General features: G+C 35.6%; 1 long non-coding RNA gene and 1 pseudogene across 2 annotated transcripts; both read right to left on the reverse strand.

The window, feature by feature from the left end:
• Positions 1-3,693: 3,693 nt before the first annotated feature.
• Positions 3,694-5,108, reverse strand: LOC147514101 (uncharacterized). Its single transcript, XR_015217450.1, has 3 exons — positions 4,952-5,108; positions 4,780-4,864; positions 3,694-3,972 (listed from the first exon to the last, which is right to left on the reverse strand). It is a non-coding gene; the product is annotated as an uncharacterized LOC147514101 (long non-coding RNA).
• Positions 5,109-15,289: 10,181 nt separating this feature from the next.
• Positions 15,290-20,600, reverse strand: LOC147514102 (putative arabinosyltransferase ARAD1; annotated as a pseudogene). Its single transcript, XR_015215898.1, has 9 exons — positions 20,177-20,600; positions 19,924-20,097; positions 19,130-19,287; positions 18,886-19,033; positions 17,814-17,929; positions 17,593-17,731; positions 16,753-16,863; positions 16,416-16,484; positions 15,290-15,651 (listed from the first exon to the last, which is right to left on the reverse strand). The product of XR_015215898.1 is annotated as a putative arabinosyltransferase ARAD1 (transcript).
• Positions 20,601-22,654: the final 2,054 nt, after the last annotated feature.

Genomic DNA, 22,654 nt, shown 5'->3' on the forward strand with positions numbered 1-22,654 from the left:
TGAATCGTCTTCTCACTTGAATTCAGATGTACCCCAAGTCCCAACCACTTCTGCTTTCGTACTACTAGTCTACTACTTGGGACTTCGGCAGCCAAAAGTTGCATTTGTCGTGGTTGACTGGCCAAGTCCCATGGTTGGAGATCTCCCATAGTTGATAGTAAACAGCAAAGTAGCAGACCCCCACATGGAAAGACGTCGCTTGACTGAAACAATAATGCAAGTATGCAACTCAATTTAAGAGCATCGGTGGAGGGATAACCCGTATATTTGCCTTCACCATTCGGAATTTCGCAAAAAACCATCTCTAGGTGGAAGCAAATGTGGAGGTATCACCTGTCTAGCCGTATCCGTAGATGCAAATTTACAGTTTCGGATGTAGATGCGGATGCGGCACGACATTACCACTGTCACACGCCACTCTGTCATCCGAACATTTTTTTTTTTATTTTGACCAGAACACACCGCGCCATTACTAATGTCGCACAATATTTGTACTATAGCGCGATACTATCATTGTCGCGTGCTCTAACAGGAAAAAAAATGGGCAAAAAACAGTTGGAATTCTATATCCATATATCTACACTCATTTCCTTCTTCATTTTATATACACTCAACCCAAACATTCTAATCAAACAACTCAATCATTTCACACATAATACTCTCAATGTCACAGCCAAAACAAAGTAGGGATCCAACTTGGACAAATGAATAAAACATTGCTCTTACTAGAGCGTGAATTGAGATTGGAGAAGATCTTATAATAGGAAATGATCAATCGGGACAAATTTATTAGGAACGAATTATAGCTAGAATGAATCAAATTAAAAGTTTTAACCAAAATCGTAAGTAGAAAGGAGTCTCACAACGTTGGTCGCTTATTTTACCGTTCTTAAACAAATATCATGTCATACTAAAAAAGCTTGAAGAACAACCTCCACGCGAGTGGGGACACAAAGATATTATAAGATTCGTCAAAGTTGTTTAATTTATACTTCATTTTCTTTATGCTTTTATTATAAACTACTTGTTTTTTATTTTGATTTTCTTTTTTATAAACATAGCTTACAGATGCGGCAATAACTTATGCGGCTACTACTGGGAAACTATGGATATGGCAAGATTGTTATAATCTAGTCAAAGATATGCCAAAGTGGCAAAGAACTCAGTTTCGTAACGAAACGCTTGTTCCAACACCAAAGAAAAAAGCAAGATCCGGAGATCTTGAAGACTTCGATTCTTCACCATCAACCCCTTCAACGTCTCACTCTAACCATTCACCTTCACTGTACTCGGAATACGACCTTAGCAATACCGAAGGTTTCTTGGAGAAATCGATTGGTAAGAAACAGAGCAAAGAAATCAATGCAAAATAACAAAGGAAAGAAGAACTAATCTTCACTTAGGGAGACAACAAACACGATGCAAAAAATACAAATGGTGATGTACACAACAGTAAAACAGTATTGTCTTAAGTTTTCTTTTAAAGTACAAACCTGCATTTATTTTATGAACTCCATCCTAGAGGCCCTTGCATTATTAATCAGCTTTGGACGAATCACAATCAGAGATTCAGTAACAAAACAATATTCCTAAAGCTGACCAAATTTTCCCACAAACAACTGTGACAAAAGAAATAGTTGTTATTCTAATTAAAATCTCTTATCTCCAAACATCAAACAGCTTAGAGAAGTAACCCCGACAAATTCAAAGAAGATGCCTCTTCCAGTCTCACATGGCTACCCCACGCCAATCTTTGACTTGGGAAATCTTTACTAATCCTGATTAGTTGGGATTACTTGTTTTTACTATTTCACACTTCGCTATGCCTGCAATAAAATGCAGGCAGCCACAATGCAAGTATACGACTATACATTCCAGTGCCGGCCCTGACATTTTGGTGGCCTAAAGCAAGACAATAGAATGTGGCCCTATATACGTTAATGTTATCATTTTTTTTTTAACTTGTGTTATTCAATATAATCCAAAAGAGAGCGAGTGAAGTGATTTTGTTATTTGACAGAAGAGTTTTATTTGTTTTTTTAGATATAGATAAAAGTTTAGGTTTTTTAATTATGAGTTGGTTTAATATATATATATATATATATATATTTAATTGTTTGTAACGAGTGGGGTAAGTATTGCCAAAGAGTTTAATAAGGAGTTGGGTTCTCGGGGATTGTGAGTGATTTTGTTATTTGGTAGAGAAGTTTTATTTGTTTTTTTTTAGATATAGATAAAAGTTTAGGTTTTTTAATTGTGAGTTGGTTTAATATTTTTTGTTTTTTTAATTGTTTGTAACGAGTGAGGTAAATATTGTCAAAGAGTTTAATAAGGAGTTGGGTTCTCGGGGATTGTCAGTGATTTTGTTATTTGACAGAAGAGTTTTATTTATTTTTTTAGATGTAGATAAAAGTTTAGGTTTTTTAATTGTGAGTTGGTTTAGTGTTTTTTGTTTTTTTTAATTGTTTGTAACGAGTGGGGTAAGTATTTTCAAAGAGTTTAATAAAGAGTTGGGTTCTTGGGGATTGTGAGTGATTTGTTATTTGGCAAAGGAGTTTTATTTGTTTTTGTAGATATAGATAAAAGTTTGCATTAGATTTTTTAATTGTAAGTTGGTTTTTTGTTTTTTGTTTTTTTTAATTGTTTATAACGAGTGGGAGTGAGGTAAGTATTGCCAAAAAGTTTAATAAGGAGTTGGGTTCTCGGGGATTGTGAGTGATTTTGTTATTTGACAGATGAGTTTTATTTGTTTTTTTTATATATAGATAAAAGTTTGAGTTTTTTAATTATGAGTTGGTTTAGTGTTTTTTTTTTTTTTTTTTTTTTTAATTGTTTGTAACGAGTGGGGTAAGTATTGCAAAAGAGTTTAATAAGGAGTTGGGTTCTCAGGAATTGTGAGTGATTTTATTATTTGGTAGAGGAGTTTTATTTGTTTTTTTAGATATAGAAAAAAGTTTGGATTTTTTAATTGTGAGTTGGTTTAGTGTTTTTTTTTTAATTGTTTGTAACAAGTGGGAGTGGGGTAAGTATTGCCAAAGCGTTTAATAAGGAGTAGGGTTCTCGGGGATTGTGAGTGATTTTGTTATTTGGCAGACGAGTTTTATTTGTTTTTTTAGATATAGATGACAATTTGGGTTTTTTAATTGTGAGTTGGTTTAGTGTTGTTTTTTTTTTTTATTGTTTATAACGAGTGGGGTAAGTATTGTCAAAGAGTTTAATAATGAGTTGGGTTCTCGAGGATTGTGAGTGATTTTGTTATTTGACAGAAGAGTTTTATTTGTTGTTTTAGATATAGATAAAAATTTGGGTTTTTTAAATTGTGAGTTGGTTAAGTGTTTTTTGTTTTTTTTTAATTGTTTGTAATGAGTGGGTAAATATTGCCAAAGAGCTTAATATAAGGAGTTGGGTTCTCAAGTGTGTTTATTTTTTTATTAAATATGGTTGGTTTATTTTTTGTCTTAAATAAGTAGCAACTAAGTGAACTTTTTATTAGAAAGTTTATTATTTTGTGATGATAATAGTGTGGCCCCTATTTTTTTTTTTTTTGGCCCAAAACAAGTTCTTGGGTTGCTTGGGTGGCTTTGCCTCAGGGCGGCATGATACATTCCAATCTTTTTTCATGCTGAATTCATAATTGCCAAAAAAAACCTTATTGGGATGATTATTTACAAGTAAATAGAGAGAGCGAGTGAGTGAGATCAAAAATCAAATTTCAGCACTCACGTTCAGAGCTTTTGTTTAGCTAAAAGGCACACATGTAAACCCTGTGTCCCCATTTTTCTGTGACATTCTCATTGATCCCAATATGTTTTAACAACACTTTTCGAAACTAAAGATTGTTAGAGGTATCTAGGAACAAGAAGCCTATAATAATTTACAACGCAAGTAATGCGACACACCATCAAACCAATCTGCATGTAGAGTTGTAACTCTCCCTGGAACCATGTTAAGACTTTCTCTTCTTAGAGGGATCTGCATCAAAACCCAACAGCAGTCAGTATTCTTTAATACAGGAGCATCACTAAATATATCATACAGGCAACCTCTAAAAACCAAATTAAATTTACTAATGGGTGGTATTTTGAATGAATGGATACAACAAAATATATAGAAACAACAATCCAAAAAAAATTCTGCAGATAGACCACTTCAAATGTCTACAAAATTGATAACCGGCTGCCTTCGAGTTGCTGTCTTTCGCAATCGGACCCTTACCCACGACTCAACAAAGACCCCCAGACTCCTAAAGTACATAAAACCCTACACTCTGCTTGGGAAAAAGAGAGTAACACCAGTCTTATAACGATGCCATTCATAAAAACAACAACGTATACTCAATCAGTCAAACCAACTAATGAGATCACACCACATGGCCATATGGGTCAATTTAATTACAGCATGAGAAAATCTATATACGTCCAAACTAACAGAAAGATGTATTTCCAAGCTAAAGTTTGACATAATAAACAAAAGCAAAATTAAATCTTAGTAAGTTAGCATTGGTAAAATAAAAATTCCAAAAGAATGAGTAGAACAAAATGGTGACCTTCAGATCAATGTACGAGAAACTAGGCAGTAATACAACATGACAAAATTGCATATTTATATACTCAAGTTGCTGTTTGTTAACAAGAAAGTAAAAGTGATGTAGACAAGGACACATGACCTGCAATCATATCCCACTTATAGGATGCGGGCGAACTCAAAACTTTTGTTCCATGCACAAGATAATGGTAGTGATATAGAAAGAACTAAAATTTCAACACACTTGACACTTACAGAGGCCAGTTGTGCGTCGGAAGGATGAAGCAACACTCTGGATCAATCATAATATTCGTGGTCGTCCAATACACTATAAATCATCCTATAGTAAATAATCATAATATTAAAACAAATAGAGTTTCTTAATTACATTCATACTCTCATAAGAAGATTGTCTTCTGTTGCATACCAGAATATGCAGAGGAAGAGAAGAATAACAAGATACACAAGCTTAACAAGTCGTTGCTTCTTTTCCCAGTTGAGCTGGTTAAAGATCTCAGTTATGTCTACCAAATGTTGCCTCCGCATATACCTGATCTCAGAACCACAAAATCTCAACTTACATAGTGTAGGAAACTTATTCTTAATATATGGAAGTATGGAAAGAAATGGTTGCAGGCTCTGAGAGTGGTCGTAACTCTGCCTTCGTGGTACACTGGACATATGAAACTTTGAGATCCAGTGTATTACTGTTGCAAATCTGGTTCCCCACCATCGCACTGAGGCGAAATATAAATTGTATCCAACATATGACTTTGCATGTCCATTTGTTGATGCTACTGAAGGTAGTATTCATGCCCTCCGGTCAAGAGATTTCTATGACTGGAATGCACAATATTACAGAATCTCGAGGATATGGGTTTGCGCAAAATATGAATTTCTGAATTTAGAAGCTTGAATATGCCGTATACAGTTCTTAGTTGATGGATGGGATGATCCTCGTCTCCCAACTGTGCAAGGCATTGTACGTAGAGGTGTGAATTTTGTGGCTTTGAAAGCTTTTCTAGTTTTCTTTATGAAAAGGTGAGACATTATTCTACTATACTCTCGAGTCTGATTTGTGCAGCATTAGCTAAGTGTCAGTGTCATACACACTGTGCTGAGAACACAGAACACAAGAATCATTGTTTGACACGTCTCCTTTTCATCTGAAAGATCTCCTAGGTAATAAAAGTTACTTTTAGATCATTGCTGACTACTATCTGACCTATGAAGAACTTCTTAAGGATTAATATCATTACAAATATTAATTGTAGGCTTGTAGCTTTCTGCGCCTGCGATCTTCCTTACATTATTATTGTTCTTCTTATTCTTTACTTTATTTTTCTTATTCTTTAATTTATTTTACTTTTTTCGTCCTCAAGTTTGGCCTATTCTATTTGCTATATACCAGGCTTTCTCTTAAACGGACATGTTCATGGGCAGCTTATATAGTGTCTTGAACAACTTTTTAATTTACGTTTATTAACTTGTTTAACAAACGACACTACATAAGTTGTGCAAGACACTATATAAGTTGCTCAAGACACTATATAACATGTCCGTTTAAGAGAAAGTCTGTGCTATATACAACTACGCTTAACTTTCTAAACTGTATTGATCTAAACCTTTGTTGCATATAGTTTACATTTAGTGAATATTGTTAATGTTGGATCATCTTCCTGAAAATTAGTTCAAACTTGTAATAATGTATATTTTTCTTGGTTTTGTAGGGGGCATCAAAGAAACTCAATCTTGTGGAGTGGGAGAAACTGTGGGAGGGATTGTGGACCATTAATAAGGAGATGATCCATCCTGAATGCCCCAGGCATACTACTATCCTTGAAGAAAAACGTGTGTTGTTGAACCTGATGAATGGTCCCAGTGAACCAGTTGTATGCCAGATTCCAAGACACGGAATTTTCAAAGGTGCTGGATCAAAATCTACGACTTATGCAGGGAGAATTTCGTAGGACTATAATGGTGCATCTTCTTTATCAGTAGGCGACAAAATGACGTTAATTGATTGGGGCAATGCAATGATCTTTGAAATTGCAGGTGCCGACTAGCTAAGTCGGTAAAACCTTTGAGTGATGATACCAGAGGTCTGGGGCTCGAACCCACCAACATCAAAGAGTTACCGATCTCATTTAAAACAGGCTTGCTAATAAAATAAAATAAAATAATCTTAGAAATTGAGAAGGACAAGGACGGGAACATCATCGAGTTGACAAGAGGTTTGAACTGCGATGGCACTTTTAAGTCCACAAATCTAATCTGTATCCGGTAGTCATGTATGATTCAGTTTTATGGATAGAACTGAGATAGCATTCTGGTCAGTTAAGAACTCTTACACTCTGAAAATGGTCTGCCCTTCTCAGGTAGTGTGTGATGCATGCCCAGTTGCAGGAGTGCAGATTTTCGTTGAAAACATTGGCTCCGGCTTGCTGAGTTGCAGGAACACGATCAATATCAAATCTTGGTCATGTTTGATGAGGTCTTGGAACATGCTGTGGAGGTGAAGGCTTCAACAGGAACAAGAATATCATTCAAACTCGCATCTATCCATTCATGAACCTGATTCCTGGCACGGTGCCTGCAGCCATGGCAACTCTGAATAGATGTCCGTTTTCTCCAATATACACTTCAGAACAAAATATGCAATGACATGCAGTGATGATAATAACTGTGCCATATGAGTAGCAATGCTGGTGCTGAACATCATGCCAAGAGAGTTTGTCCCTGATTGCGTGACACTGATCCTAACTCAACTCGGACTTTGCATATTATAATATCAATGACTTCAGCACTTTCGATACAATACAATCAACACTAATCTACAGTACGATTCACTGAAATCAAAATAAAGTATGCTCGCTTCAGTAGTATCATACTAGCATTAAGCATTTTTCGTTCTACCAACTTAATCAAAATACGGAAGTGACTTGCATAATAAGTTAAAACAAAATCTCGTTTTACAATGGTAGGCCTTCTTTGTTTAGAGAGCCAAGTATAAGTATATATGAATGATACGTTTCAGAACGTTGATTCAAAATCTTACATATATAATGTGATTAACGTGACATACAAATTAATGTACAACCTGTTAGGAGAATAGCTCGGGCATTAAGGACATAATTAGCTGCAGGAACCATGCTTTTCAGTGGATTCTTACTACTGTTTTCAATTCTCTTATGAATCATTGGCCGCAATTTGTTGCCTTTGAAGTTTGAACTATAAGATCGAGAACGCGGAAAATTAAATCATTAGTGTTTGATTTGCGGAAGTAAACATATAGTCAGGATGGCCGAGCCCCACTCTTCAACATCTTTTTTTTTTGAAGTATTAATCGGGTTTGGATGTCCCTTAGACCTGCATTATAATCTGAGATAAACCTTCCCTCTTACATTAGTGGCTACAATCTCTGCTAGTGTAGAATCTAGAGGAGGATATTACATGTACATTGCTCTTTAGCGGAAGAAGATAGGCTAGCTAAGTAGTCAGCACTACTGTTCATTTCCATGTAGACATGACAAAATTTGACCTCAAGAAAATGAGTTACAAGCTTAAGTACGTATAGAACCTACAATGTTCATGTGTTAGTAACAATTGCTGCAATAAGAACAAACTGTGAATAAGAAGGCTGGCTTAGGCACGGATCAAACGCTTTCTTTAAGGTTGTTTCGCGTATGTTCCTATTTATGCAGATAAAGCGGGTCAACCTCCAAGATACAACAGATAGTTTTTCGTTTACTGCAGATAAACCAAAGAAGAAAAAAAGAACCACGATACTGGTCTTATGATAGCCCTCAACTTAGTATAGAAAATAGTTTTTCGCATATCTTATTAGCTGCTGCTCTAGGAGTATTTATAGAGGAAAAACGTAGAGGAAAAACTTAGTAGATCCGGAAAGGGTACTGATCCAGTTTCCCGATAAGAATTGGATTCTACAAGTCTATCACATCTGTTTCCCAATCCATATCCAATTCTGTTTCCAAACTTATCAGGAAACAATTTAAAGAAAATGGTTTACCAAAAAGAAGATAAGGGATCAAAGAGAGCCCAAGCCCAAGCCCAAGTTCACCTCTTGTTTTATTCAAAATAACACAACAATCCCCCACTTATTTTTGATAAAAACAAAATAGAAAATATACTTAAGGGCAATCAATATCAGTATCAACATGTTATGCATAGATGAAGGTGTCCACGACTTAAACCTTTACGTAGTGAAAATTACTCAAAGTATAAGAGTCATAAGTGACTAAGTCTTAAACTTAGGTCTTGAGTAAACAATAAGTTATAATCACACATAACATATCCAGTGTTCTCCTTTCATGTTCTGCACATTAAAGGCCCTGTGCTCTCCTGGATTCGTGAATGATCTAGAGAATCATCCCTCATTCTCATAGAAAGCGGCATCTACTTTCACATTCACTAGGTGAGCCTATCAAGAGTGCTCCTATAGCTATACACTCCGCCCATAAGGACTATAGAACTTTATTAAGAGTTTTTCCCAGAAAACCTCAACCTTTATTATCGCTGCAGGATTTCATACATTTTACTATCCAACTACGGGACAGATAAGTAACAATGTATGTCTCACAACCAACATTCTATGACTTGTTCTTCCCATTGAACCTAATTCTTGGGATCTCCTGTCCCTAGGTTGGGTTACCATCATAGATGTTCATCTTTCAATTGGCTTCAGTCCCATGCTAGTAGAGCAATCCACATTGTATCTCTGGCCAGAGCTTTGGTTTGTGAATCTGCAAGGTTATGTTCAGATCTCACAAAATCAAAACAATATGGACTCTCCTAGTAATAGCTGTAATGCTATCAACAAAGTATCATTGTAACTAATATCGTCTATCTTAGACTAGTATATGAGTAAGAAAGCCTAGTACTCAACTAGCTTCTTCACTCGTACTAGCCAAAGCAATAATCTCGGACTCCATAGCATACTATGCTATTATGGTCTGTTTTCTTGACTTCCAAGATACAACACCTCCACCAATGCTAAACACATAGCCACTGGTGACCTCGGAGTTTTCTGAAAGGATGTTCCAATCCGAATCTATTGCCTCCTAGTATACCTGCAAATAACACCTACTACATAGGCAATGTCAGGTCTTAAACAATCTGTAGCATATCTCAAACTGCCAATGATACTTGCATATTCCTTCTGATTCACAGGTTCACCATTATTCGCAAATAATTTAATACAAGGATCAAAAGGAATACTCACAGTCACGCAATCAAAGTAGTTATACTTCTTCAACATTTTCTCAATGTAGTGTGACTGATCCAGCCATATGCCATCAGACGATCTTGTAATTTTGATTCCCAACATTACATCAGCCTCACCTAAGTCTTTCATATCAAAGTTAGAAGACAACAGGTTCTTGGTTTCTTTTACTACATGTAAATTGGAACCAAAGATTAGTAGATCATCAACATATAAACATATAATAACACATATCCCATCAGAGTACTTATAATAAATGCACTTGTCACTTTCATTTATCTTGAACCCACTGATAATTATAAAGTTATCAAACTTCTCATGCCACTGTTTAGGTGCCTGTTTCAACCTATAAAGTGACTTAAGTAATCTGCATACCTTTTTACCATTACCTGGTTCCAAGTAACCTATTGGTTGATCCATGTAAATCTACTCTTCTAAATCCCCGTTTAGAAAGGTTGTCTTAACATACATCTGATGAATAACAAGATTATGAACAGCATCAACAGAAAATAATAGTCTAATGGATGTTATCCTCATAACAGGTGAATATGTGTCAAAGAAACCAAGTTCTCTCTCTGTCTAAAGCCCTTGATAACAAGTCTTGCTTTAAACTTATCCACTGAACCATCGATTTTAAACTTTCTCCTTAAAACCCATTTGATTCCTATAGTTTTATAACCAATAGGCAAATCAACAAGTTTCCAAGTTTTGTTTTCCATGAGAGAATCAATCTCTCTTACATGACTTCTCTCCAAAACTCAAAATCAAAAGATGTGAGAGCTTCTTCAATGGAGGAGGGATCTCCTTCTAAAGTACAGTGACAAAGTCGGGTCCCAAAACCTTAGTGACCCTAAGCTCTTTTATATCTTTTAGGTTCATTTTCTGTGTCCATGATCCTATCATGCAATCTAGATATGTCAGTGTCAGAAACATCATTATTAGGGGCCTTGGAGGATACTACCCCCACTAGCACCCCCACTATTTCTAGATAAATATGGAAATCTATCTTCAAGAAACTTAATATAAAATGATCAACAAAAACATTACTCTTCATATCTAGAAAAACATAGGCATTGCTCTCCATAGCATTGCCTAAAATGACACATTCATAAGCTTTGCTCTCAAGCTTTGAGATCTTGGGATCATGCTTCCTTACAAAAGCCAGACATCATCATATTCTGAAGTAACTCAAATTAGGCTTCCTGTTCTTCAATAGCTCATAAAGTGTAACCTTTGTATTATAATTAGCAATTCTATCCAACATATATATAGTTAATAATCAAAACAACTTCCTCCACAAATTTGAGAGTGCTCCAGAACTAAGCAACAATTAATCCCTTTAAGTGTTCTGTTCTTACGTTCATCTACTCCATTCATTTTAGGTAAATAAGGAGTTATCATCTCATGAATAATATCATGTGATTGCAAGAAAAAGATTAAAATCAGCATAACCATATCCAGTACCTCAATCACTTTGAATTACTTTAATGTTCCTATTATTCTGATTTTGAACCTCAAGTACATAAGCTTTAAAAGCATAAAAAACACCACTTTTTATCTTCAGCAATTAAACATATGTAAATTTCGAGCAACCATCAATGAATATAATAAAATATCTTTTACCACATCTAGTCAGAACACCTTCAAACTCACAAATATCAGTGTATACCAAGTCTAGCAGATTTGTATTTCTTTCAAATGATTTGTGACGCTTCTTTGTGATTTTGGCCTTAGTGCAAGATTCACCGTATACAAAATCATCATCATTCAAGTAAGGAATTAAATCAAGTATGCTCATGTTCTTAACATATTTCCTATTAATATGACATAATCTACAATGCCAACATTAACAGAACAAGAAATCATGTAAGTAGATGTATAAGATTATTAAGATCAACAACATCCAATTCGGTCCATACACCTAACAATCTCCACCTTGGACCGAAACTGGTCTAACCGAACCATCGGCTTTGTCTCACCAGTCAGGCATGACCAGGGCCAAGCCTAGGGACTATCCATGGTACCCTCACAGATGTCTCACCCAAGACTGATACTGTCCCCAACCTTAGCCATCACTTGGCCCAAACCTCAGTTAGACCTCATCTAAGGTGTGGGGTTCCATATCAATATAAGTGTAGCTCCATGACTACTAGATGTGGGATCAACAAACTTCAATATCTCCTTACATGCATATCCCTTACCAGCAAAGACACCAACCTTGGTGATCATATATGTACAAATGAGAAATTAATCTCAAACAATTATATCTAGTCAATGAAAAAACTTTTAATGCATGTTAACCAACACCCAGTGCGACAACATATTGACTAGATAAATAACTAGAATACATAGACTTAGGTTTTAAATTCCCTTAAATTAAAAACCCTAGCATGTAATTCTATGTTTTAATTCATCTCACAATATAAAACAAAGAATTGCATAGATTTGGTAAGGAATATGATACATATCCTATTGAAAATTTGGATTACCACGCTTCGCTATTTAACGAAAATTAGCCCATAAAGATCTGTAAACCTGAATCATCTCTGGACGAATTAGACTTCAACCCATACACCGTTAGAAACATCTCTGAGTTAGCTTTCTAACGCAAAAAGCGGTTCGCAAGTCCGACGTTTGAGCAGAAAGTTATGGAGGTTTTCGCTAAGAGTGTCATAGTAGTCCGAATTTCGAAGTCAGAAAGAACAAAGTGGTTTGTCTCCCAAGCGATCCCGGCCCTTCAGCTCTAGCAACTCAATAAGACAGGCGCACTCAACCACCACCACTCCAACTCGTTCAAGTAGCCTGATTGCGGAACACAAGGTACCCCCAGTCGCAATGAGATCATCACTAAGAAGAGCACGTTCTCCTGGCTCCACAGCTCCTACATGCATCTCCATTATGTCTGTTCCATACTCGAGAGAATATTCTTCCGAGATAACTTCCCCTTCGAAGTCGGACTCATGAATTACAAAAGGAGAGATCCATTAGAGTAATCATTCAACAGAACATATATTGACCATATGATTTTAAGCTAATAACACGTTCAGTCCATATATCATATCACATAAAAATCAGCACCTTGTTTACTTTCATTGAATCCTTCTTTGCTAATAAGAAAGAACCTACACAATTTTTTCTTTACTAATAAGAAAGAACCTACACGTTTAAAAATCATGTAGTTGCAGCAACTTCACACACAAAAATAAGCAAATTATTATGGTGTTCACAAGTTGGTCAGGAAGCATCTCAGCATGTGCATCGAAACTTTTTCGCTAACGAACAAAGATCATCACCAAATAAAGACATCTATAGTTTATAAACTTCGATCACAATACTTATCACCGTCCGCAACATTTAGTAGTAAAAGGATATTAAAGGATAACATATAGTATGCATGTAGTATGCTCAATAATCCCGTAATCATAACGAAATCTCATACCTCGTAATCGCTTACCCTATAAACGAAAACCGATAAACAAACCTTAACCTTTCTTCGTATTCATCGTCAAATGCTGCAATAAGAACAAAATGTGAATAAGAAGGCTGGCTGAGGCACAGATTAAACACTTTCTTTAAGGTTGTTTCGCGTCTGTTCCTCTTTATGCAGACAAAGCGCCTCAACTTCTAGGAAACAATAGCCAGATAGACTCTCCTTTGTTTACTGCAGATAAACCAAAGAAGAAAAGAAGAACCACGATATCTTATGATAGCCCTCAACTTAGTATAGAAAATAGTTTTTCACATCTCTTATTAGCTGCTGCTCTAGGAGTATTTATAGAGGAAAAACATGGAGCACTTAGTAGATCCGGATAGGGTACTGATCCAGTTTCCTGATAAGAATTGGATTCTACAAGTCTATCATATCTATTTCCCAATCCATATCCAATTCTGTTTCCAAACTTATCCGGAAACAATTTAAGGAAAATGGTTTACCAAAAAGAAGATAAGAGATCAAAGAGAGCCCAAGCCCAAGCCCAAATTCACCTCTTGTTTTATTCAAAATAACACAACATCACGCAATACCATGGGGCTCTCTCTTTACCATTCATGATCTGAATTGCATGTAGGGAATCTAAGCAAACTTGTATTTTATTTAGGTCATTTTCCTGACACATGGTGAGACCAACCTCTATTGCTTTCAGCTCTTGAAAAAAAACTGACCTTCGATATCCTCCCCCTGAGTATGTGAATATCACATTTCCTTCTTAATCAATCGTTAAGCCACCATAGCCAACTCGCTGGTCAGCTACAGATCCGTCTATATTGAGTTTAATGAACCCCAAGGGTGGCAATTTCCACTTACAGAGAAGAGGAGTCTTGTTATTGTACTTAACTTGTATATCGAGTCGTGTTAGTAAAGCTTTGATCTCCACGGTATCAAGTACTGAGTCTATCTTGATGCTGAGATAGAGTTTCATGTCGTGCAGAATGGTGTTAGCAAGATTTTGCCATGTTACTGAGTGATTTTGAAATCTTCTACTATTCCTTTCTAACCAAAGATAGCCTATAGTTGCGTTCACATATGCTCTGTAGACTTCAGCTTTGGGAGATTGTTTTCTGCAGTGATTGATAATACAGCACCATTCTTCATTTGAACTCTTCACATTGTTACCCAATCCCAAAGCTTACTTCACTCTTGCCCAGACATTTGAAGAGAAATGACAGTAAAAAAACAAATGTTCCGAGTTTTCTCTCTCCCAATAGCAGAAACAGCACTGAGAAGAATTCAAAACTTTCTTATGCTTTAATCGATCTTGAGTAGATAAGCTTCCCAAGAACAATATAATTGCCATCCATTGAAAGAATGCTTCGGCAACACCAGTTTTCCCCACACCATCTTGCACCAGTTGGGACTTCTTTTCTTTCTAAGGTCATTATAAGCTGCTTTGGAAGTGAACACACCTAATGGAGATGACAGCCATATCACTCTATCTTCTGGCAAATGGACATTTATTTCAATAGCAAGAATTTGACTTTTGACTTCTCCCTCTGGTAATGTTTCCATTCTCCATTTGTGATTAGTGAGCATATTTTTACATCAAGAGGTGGTAGATGGTTTGTAACTTCTTGCGAGAGGAGAAGCGAGCCCTCAAGGCACCATGGGTCATGCCGCTCTTCAACATCTTAAAACACAGTACCCACTCATATCCCACTCAAGACTTATATATTCAGCAAATGCATAAACGTCCAAACCAAACAGCTTCGAGCCAGCAATTAAAACACACAGTAGCAAATTAGCAATAGACATTAAACTCACCAATATAAACACAAGCAATTCTGATGGGGGTACACGAAAGCGCTATCATACTTGTACAGTACTCATCCAAAAGTATTGGAACTACAGCGAACAGAAAAATAGCAAGTACCATGATGGATGCGCCTGGAACTCGTAGTGACAATTCTTATCTATCAAGCTTTGCTATGTGTTCGACCTAAGGCAACAGGCAGTTAATTGTGCTTCTGAGTTTAAGGATATCAGAATCACTTTATAAATGGAACAACATTTGTTGTAGGAATTACTAATCACTTGGAACAAAACGGATCTTTAATTAAGCATTCTATCCTATCAATTTAGCAACTTTGAATTAATATCAAAAGGTAGATCTTGTAAATCCATTGTAATACATAATATGTACCAATCTTTAGAAATACAAGGGCGCAGCAAACTAAATAATGGCACATCCCGAACATCGACGTGATATATGGAAACATGTACATGACCAATGTAAGCATATGCAGCACACTGCACACCAATGGTCCAGCAATCACGATAGACTTGTAATATTCGCTTGCTTACATTCACATGTGCAGAGACTTCTTGACTCTCTTACCACACGCTGAGATCGACGGACATGCATCTTGATGCTTGACAACTTCCCAGCAATCTGTTACAAAGTGAAAAAGTACTATTTATGTATAAAACTCTGCACAAAAACAAACAGAAAGTAAAGAAGCAATGACTTTACGAAAATGTTTATTCTATGGGATGTCTCCTCGTCTTATCACTTTGCCATAATGATAAAAACATGTTTACATGACTTTATGGATCTTAATAACAACTGGGAGAAACAGACATTAGCTTGAACATGACTCAACAAACCACGTTTCAAAACTACTTAATGGAACATGTTCTGCATTAGAAGTTTCTAACCAAGAGGAAACAACCATTGACCAAATACTCAACTTATGATGGATATGATGATGTTCAGATATCACCTTACACTCCTATAATATTACTTATCAGTATCCACCCAACCCTACTATTTTTGTCAGTTTAGAACTGGTATCTTGCTCATCCGACATGGCATGAATATTTGACATAACGGCATTCAATTCCTTTGGATTCGTGAACCATGTGAAGAGATAGGGTGAGTGAAAGGACAGCAGGTATAAAACACCTGATGCCGTATCGCTTGCAGCTCCAGTAGAAGGGGGCATAGGTCATAATTTCCTTTCTATTATAAAAGGAAGACCTACAGGTTGAATCCCACAAGCTACGGGTGGTTAGTGAAGTGGAAAACTTCCTCTTGTCCAGCATTTCCATATCCTACACCAGACGTCCCAAACAAGCAAGCACTCAACAGGCACAAATACACAACCTAGCAAAAAACTAACAAAAATATTGGTAAAAAAAGATAGAATCACGAACCATTCTCCAAGCTAAATCTTCAGGACCCAGAGGCTGAGCTGGACTGGAATATAAAAAATGCCTGGAGTACTGAAAATTTGAGAACATATCTAATCAGTAAAGTTTGGTCTAAATTAAACTATTAAAGCCATCCTACTGGAACTGGCTTATACAGAAAGAGCACAAAATACACTTCCAAATTAATAATAAAAATGTGAATTCCACGACTTTGTTGGTTCAGCTTTTCCACGTACAAAGTGGAATTGTTCTGTACAATGGGAAAGCAGAAATCCAACCAATTAACATGAAAATAGAAAGTTAGACACTGCAGTATCAAACACTCCCACAAAACACATACCTTGGCAAGGTTGGCTCTCATCTTTTTGATGTTCCCACGACTTACACTCTTGAGACATGTCAGAAGCCAACCTGGCTGTATGGCATCGCTGGAAGAAACAAATAGAGCTATCTGCATACAGGGAAAAAATGTCTCACTATTGGACAAATCAAACAGCAAGTGCATAAAAAGATAAAAAAAGAAAGCATCAAGGCCAGGATATGGACAGTCTCACGGTTTTATACTCAGCAATGTACCCGAGGCCTAGATCTCAACATACAAGGCCATAACCTCAATTTCACACAACAAGGCTCATAAGGTTTTAACCTTGATTCAAAATCATAGATTACCCCCAATGAATTTCTTATGCACCAAAAGGACCTTAACAGAAAGTCTAAATCCATGTCCCTTTCATTTAAGGCAGCTTATATGCTCCAAAAAAAAATCAGAATTTCTAATCTTGAAGACGACCTGATAAATTTAAAGGAATGATGTCAACCGGACCACCCAAATTATATGGGATGTTGATGCAACTGAGGACCCATGAGTTATCAAAAGTTCTTGATTTCGAGCAGAAAACAATACATAACAGCTCAGCTGACCCCAAATATTCGTTCCTACAATAAATTATTGTCTTACATGCAACCTAGACAGCAAGTTAGACATGACTTGTTTTTTGGCGACCTATATAGGCAGAAATTGGGTTTACACACTAATGGTCATTCCGCACACAATCCATGTTGCACAAAACCACACCCTCTACAGCTTTGAGCAAATAGAGAAATGCCTTCTCATACTATCAATTTCTGGCAGCTTTTACTTATTTTTCACGAAAATGCATTGAATAAGGAAATTTTGTACCTTTGGATAATCAAGTATTCCTTCAAAAGGAAGCTCAAGTCCATCACTAACAATAACTGGAATACACCCACTGACAATAGCATCAAACAGTCTAGCAGACGATGGAGTATCTCCAGCTGGGTTTAGGCAAAAAATAGATCTGAAATCCAGAAAAATCCACCGATCTTCAAAAAACAAAACTTCCACATGAGTAAAAAATGATAGTAATGACTCATAATTACCTGCGCATGCCTTTTTGAGCTGCTTCCTTTCCACCCTCTCCACTTGTTCCCTCCTCTATAACAACACCCTTGGCACCATTTAGTTCTGCCACAAGTTTGGAGCGAATCTTTCCTCCCTAGCATTACAAAGTGTTAGTAACTCAGAATCATATCAAAATATATAGACTACCTGAAATTTAGCGATACAAACGCAACCATTGGCTCATAAGATAATATAACCTAAGATTCCAAAAAAAAAAAAAAAAAAAAAGTGTGTGCAGACCATTTTGAATATCGTATCAAAGTGTTGTATAACACGAAATCCTCTAAAATGACATTGTTGACCAACAATCAAAAGAAATTTTGAGGGGAAAAATAAGGATCACATAATTGATTAGAAAACCAAAAAAGAAAAAGTGAAGAAAAAAAATCATCGCAATACTTTGAAATTTATGGTATTCTTCTCCAAATCATTTATTTATTTTAGACTTGCAATCGTATCAGGTAAGATTCACCCTCGCAAAGATAAACTACATGGGACTCATAGAAGGATGGATAGCAACTACTTAAAGCTCCGTGTGTGTGAACCACTAGCAGGAAGACAGCGCTTCCAATCTCCATTCCAGATAGACAATGCTTCTGACTAATCTTTTTACTATCAATTCATCAGAGTGCTCAAAAGTACAAGGTAGAAGAACTACAAGTATATTAGTTGTCCAGAACAGCAAAAACATTTGTTTTTATCAAGAGATCCATATTCATTAAGACGAGACTTTAGCAGTTAGGACAATTGTTTTTACTATCACCCTCATTCCATTTGAGTTTAAAGGAGAATATGATACCATGAAATGATTATTGCTTACAAAAGTCAAAACCTTACCTATACAATAACAAGAATAACCAAATCTCAAAATTATTAAGGGGACATTCTCACAGCGTTTAGGACAACTGACTTTACTATCATCCTAATTCCATTTGAGTTGAAAGGAGAATATGTTACCAAATAAATTTTTATTACTCACAAAAGTCAAAACCTTGCATTTACAAAAACAAGAATAACAAAATCTCAAAATTATTCCGGGGAAATTCTCACAGCATTTCTTTTCAGCCTCCCACGAAAGAAGAGCAGTGTGTCTCTCTTAGATTCAGTTGTTGACAAACATATGGCATCACAGACTTCAACATTGGCGACATAAGGAAGAATGAGATCCTTTTCAAGCCAAACTTCACCAGGCTTGTACCTGCATATTCTCAAATATTAACTTCTGTAAGGAAAAGATATGTAAGTAAGCATTTAAAGTTTAGTTGGATCAAACAAACATGCGGAAACTTCTCACCAATTCCCTGTGGAGTCCATATCTGGTAAAAGCCAAATTGCCTTCTTCATAAATCTGCGTACGGACTTGAAAGACCAAGGATGATGAACTGGAAGTATGTGGTCTCTGCCTTCAGACCTCTTCCAAGCAGGTTGGTCTGTTACCCACTTTAGAGCCTCCTACATTTTAAAAGAATGGATATAAGATTTCCAAAGATGCACACAAACCGTTTTAAAAAAATTGCAACAGGCAGAAAGAATTTATTATAATATACAATCCCCATATTGTAAATGACATTCACTTGTAAGACCAGGTTCTCCATTTTAATTACAAAAAACTAGATGCAAACCTTCAGGTGCAGCACGTATTGAGTACTCAACTCTCAATTGCTATCATAAATCGATTAATGGCCAACACTAAAATTTGGAAACTGGAGATGGGTTATGTATGCTTCAGTAAATGCAAAGAGGATAGCACATGAGAAAGTTTTAAGCTGAAAAGAATAATGAAGAAACGAAAGACGACACATTATGTATGATCCTAGAGTTGTATCATGATACTATGCATCACATTCAATTAATAACTCGCATGGGCAAGTTTAAATCACAATAGCAAGAATACAAGTTTTAACATGTCAGTTTCTCATAATATCAAGTCCTTCTGATCATATTTATTAAGTCTTTATTAGTAAAAAGACTACACTAAATTAAACATAGATATCGACTAATACTTATCTAATTTTTGAACCATCACATTTCTATCTAACATATCATATATCAACAGCTAAACCAAAAACCTTGGAAATGCGCCCACACCCTGTAAAGAGCTTTACACTGCTGTTTCTCCAACAAAAAGAAGCTTATTGTAGTGAAGAACGGAATATAAAACAAATCCGCCTCCTCCTGTTGATCCACTCTTCTCACATTTTTCAACATCCTCTCACTCTCTGGCGCAATCAAATCCGCCCATAACCAATAGTCAATCGAATGCTGCATCAACAATATACACACACTCAAATTCAAATAACAAAATAAATTAGTAAACAAAATTAAACTTAAGGATATCTACCTGTTCGATTAGTCTATGCACTTGAAGTTAGATTCGATGTATCTTTATACGTATTTTGAAACAACCTAAGTAAATCATAAGTAAATTTCGCTGGCATTTCGTAAACATAAACCCTAACAACAGATGGATTATAGTCAAATAAACCGTCCATGTCCTTTTTCCACATTAACTCATCTAGTTTCTTCACATCTTCTTCATCTGAAGAAATGGGTCCAGTCCTACAGCCTACAGGTATGATGTCAGGGTCATGACCCCGTGTAAGGTTCAAATTCACGTATAATGATTTCAACTACCAACAAAACTAAAATATTTAGTGTCACTCTTAACAAATCTAGTAAAGTATCTGCATTAGTCAAGGTATCAAATTTTCCTCCTCAGAGACACACATGGGCATAAACACTAAACAGCACAGCTTAATTCATCAACGGGGAAGTGTTTAAAGTTTAATACAGTGAGGCATAGCTTAATTTGGACAAAAAAAAAAACAGTAAAAAAAATTATATTAAAAAATTAATCGGTTACAAGATTTAAACCAAAGAGTTGTTACTCATTATTATGTCGTGGGTTACAAGATATAAACTCAAAGAGTCATTATCCAAACGATTTAGTTTACTCCAATATATCATCATTCTTCCTGCTTCATTCTTCTTCCTGGCTTCATATCGTATATCCTGCTTCATTGTTCTTCTTGGCTTCATATCGTATATAATAACTTATTACACTGGCTATATATAATGGGATGTTAACACAATTTCTATATGTAAAAGGTAACACAATTTCTATATGCGGAAGGGAAAACAGGTTGTGCATGAAGCAGCTTGTTTTTTAGCTTCTTTTCGAAAAGCAAAAGATTATTGTTGATGCGTGACAATGCTTCCGCTAGCAAACTGTACGCACTCTATGTTTTTTATTTTACATTTCTCCAATTTCATTACTAATGGTTGTCAGTTTCTCACTATCTATAGTAATGCAGAGGTTTACGCAAGTGAAGTTTCTTTTTTCGATTTGTACTATGCGGTTTGGTATTAAATAAATTTTGTTTGTTTTACATGTCCGTTTGTGTGTGTGTGGTAACTGTATTTTTATTTTTTTGTAATGTTGTAGGTATTTATGAAGCTTTGGAATTAAGAGATTCGATGTATCTTTATACGTATTTTGAAAAAAAAAGTTAGATTCGATGTATCTTTATACGTATTTTGAAACAACCTAAGTAAATCATAAGTAAATTTCGCTCGCATTTCGTAAACATAAACCCTAACAACAGATGGATTATAGTTAAATAAACCGTCCATGTCCTTTTTCCACATTAACTCATCTAGTTTCTTCACATCTTCTTCATCTTAAGAAATGGGTTCAGTCCTACAGCCTACAGGTATGATGTCAGGGTCATGACCCCGTGTAAGGTTCAAAGATATCAATAGGTTACATTCACATATAATGATTTCAACTACCAACAAAACTAAAATATTTAGTGTCACTCTTAACAAATCTAGGAAAGGTATCAAATTTTCCTCCTCAGAGACACACATGGGCAGAAACACTAAATAGCACAGCTTTATTCATCAGCGGGGAAGTGTTTAAAGTTTAATACAGTGAGGCATAGCTTAATTTGGACAAAAAAAAACAGTAAAAAAAATTATATTAAAAAATTAATCGGTTACAAGATTTAAACCAAAGAGTCAGAAATATATCGTGGGTTACAAGTTCAAAGAGTTATTATACAGAATTATGTCGTGGGTTACAAGATATAAACTCAAAGAGTTATTATACAGAATTATGTCGCGGGTTACAATATCTAAACTCAAAGAGTCATTATCCAAAAATATGTCGTGAAGTCCCGACGAACGATTTAGTTTACTCCAATATATCATCACTCTTCCTGCTTCATTCTTCTTCCTCGCTTCATATCGTATATCCTGCTTCATTCTTCTTCTTGGCTTCATATTGTATATAATAACTCAGTACACTGGCTATATATAATGGGATGTTAACACAATTTCTATATGTAAAAGGTAACACAATTTCTATATCTTGGAAGGGAACACAAAAGGTGCATGAAGCAAATGTTTTTTTTAGCTTCTTTTTAAAAGCAAAAGATTATTGTTGATGCGTGACAATGCTTCTGCTAGCAAACTGTACGCACTCTATGTTTTTTATTTTACATTTCTCCAATTTCATTACTAATGGTTGTCAGTTTCTCACTATCTATAGTAATGCAGAGGTTTACGCAAGTGAAGTTTCTTTTTTCGATTTGTACTATGCGGTTTGGTATTAAATAAATTTTGTTTGTTTTACATGTCCGTTTGTGTGTGTGTGTGGTAACTGTATTTTTATTTTTTTGTAATGTTGTAGGTATTTATGAAGCTTTGGAATTAAGAGATTCGATGTATCTTTATACGTATTTTGAAAAAACAAGTTAGATTCGATGTATCTTTATACGTATTTTGAAACAACCTAAGTAAATCATAAGTAAATTTC

This window comes from Coptis chinensis, chromosome 3 (assembly GCF_015680905.1).
Source record: "Coptis chinensis isolate HL-2020 chromosome 3, ASM1568090v1, whole genome shotgun sequence".
NCBI classification, from domain to species: domain Eukaryota; kingdom Viridiplantae; phylum Streptophyta; class Magnoliopsida; order Ranunculales; family Ranunculaceae; genus Coptis; species Coptis chinensis.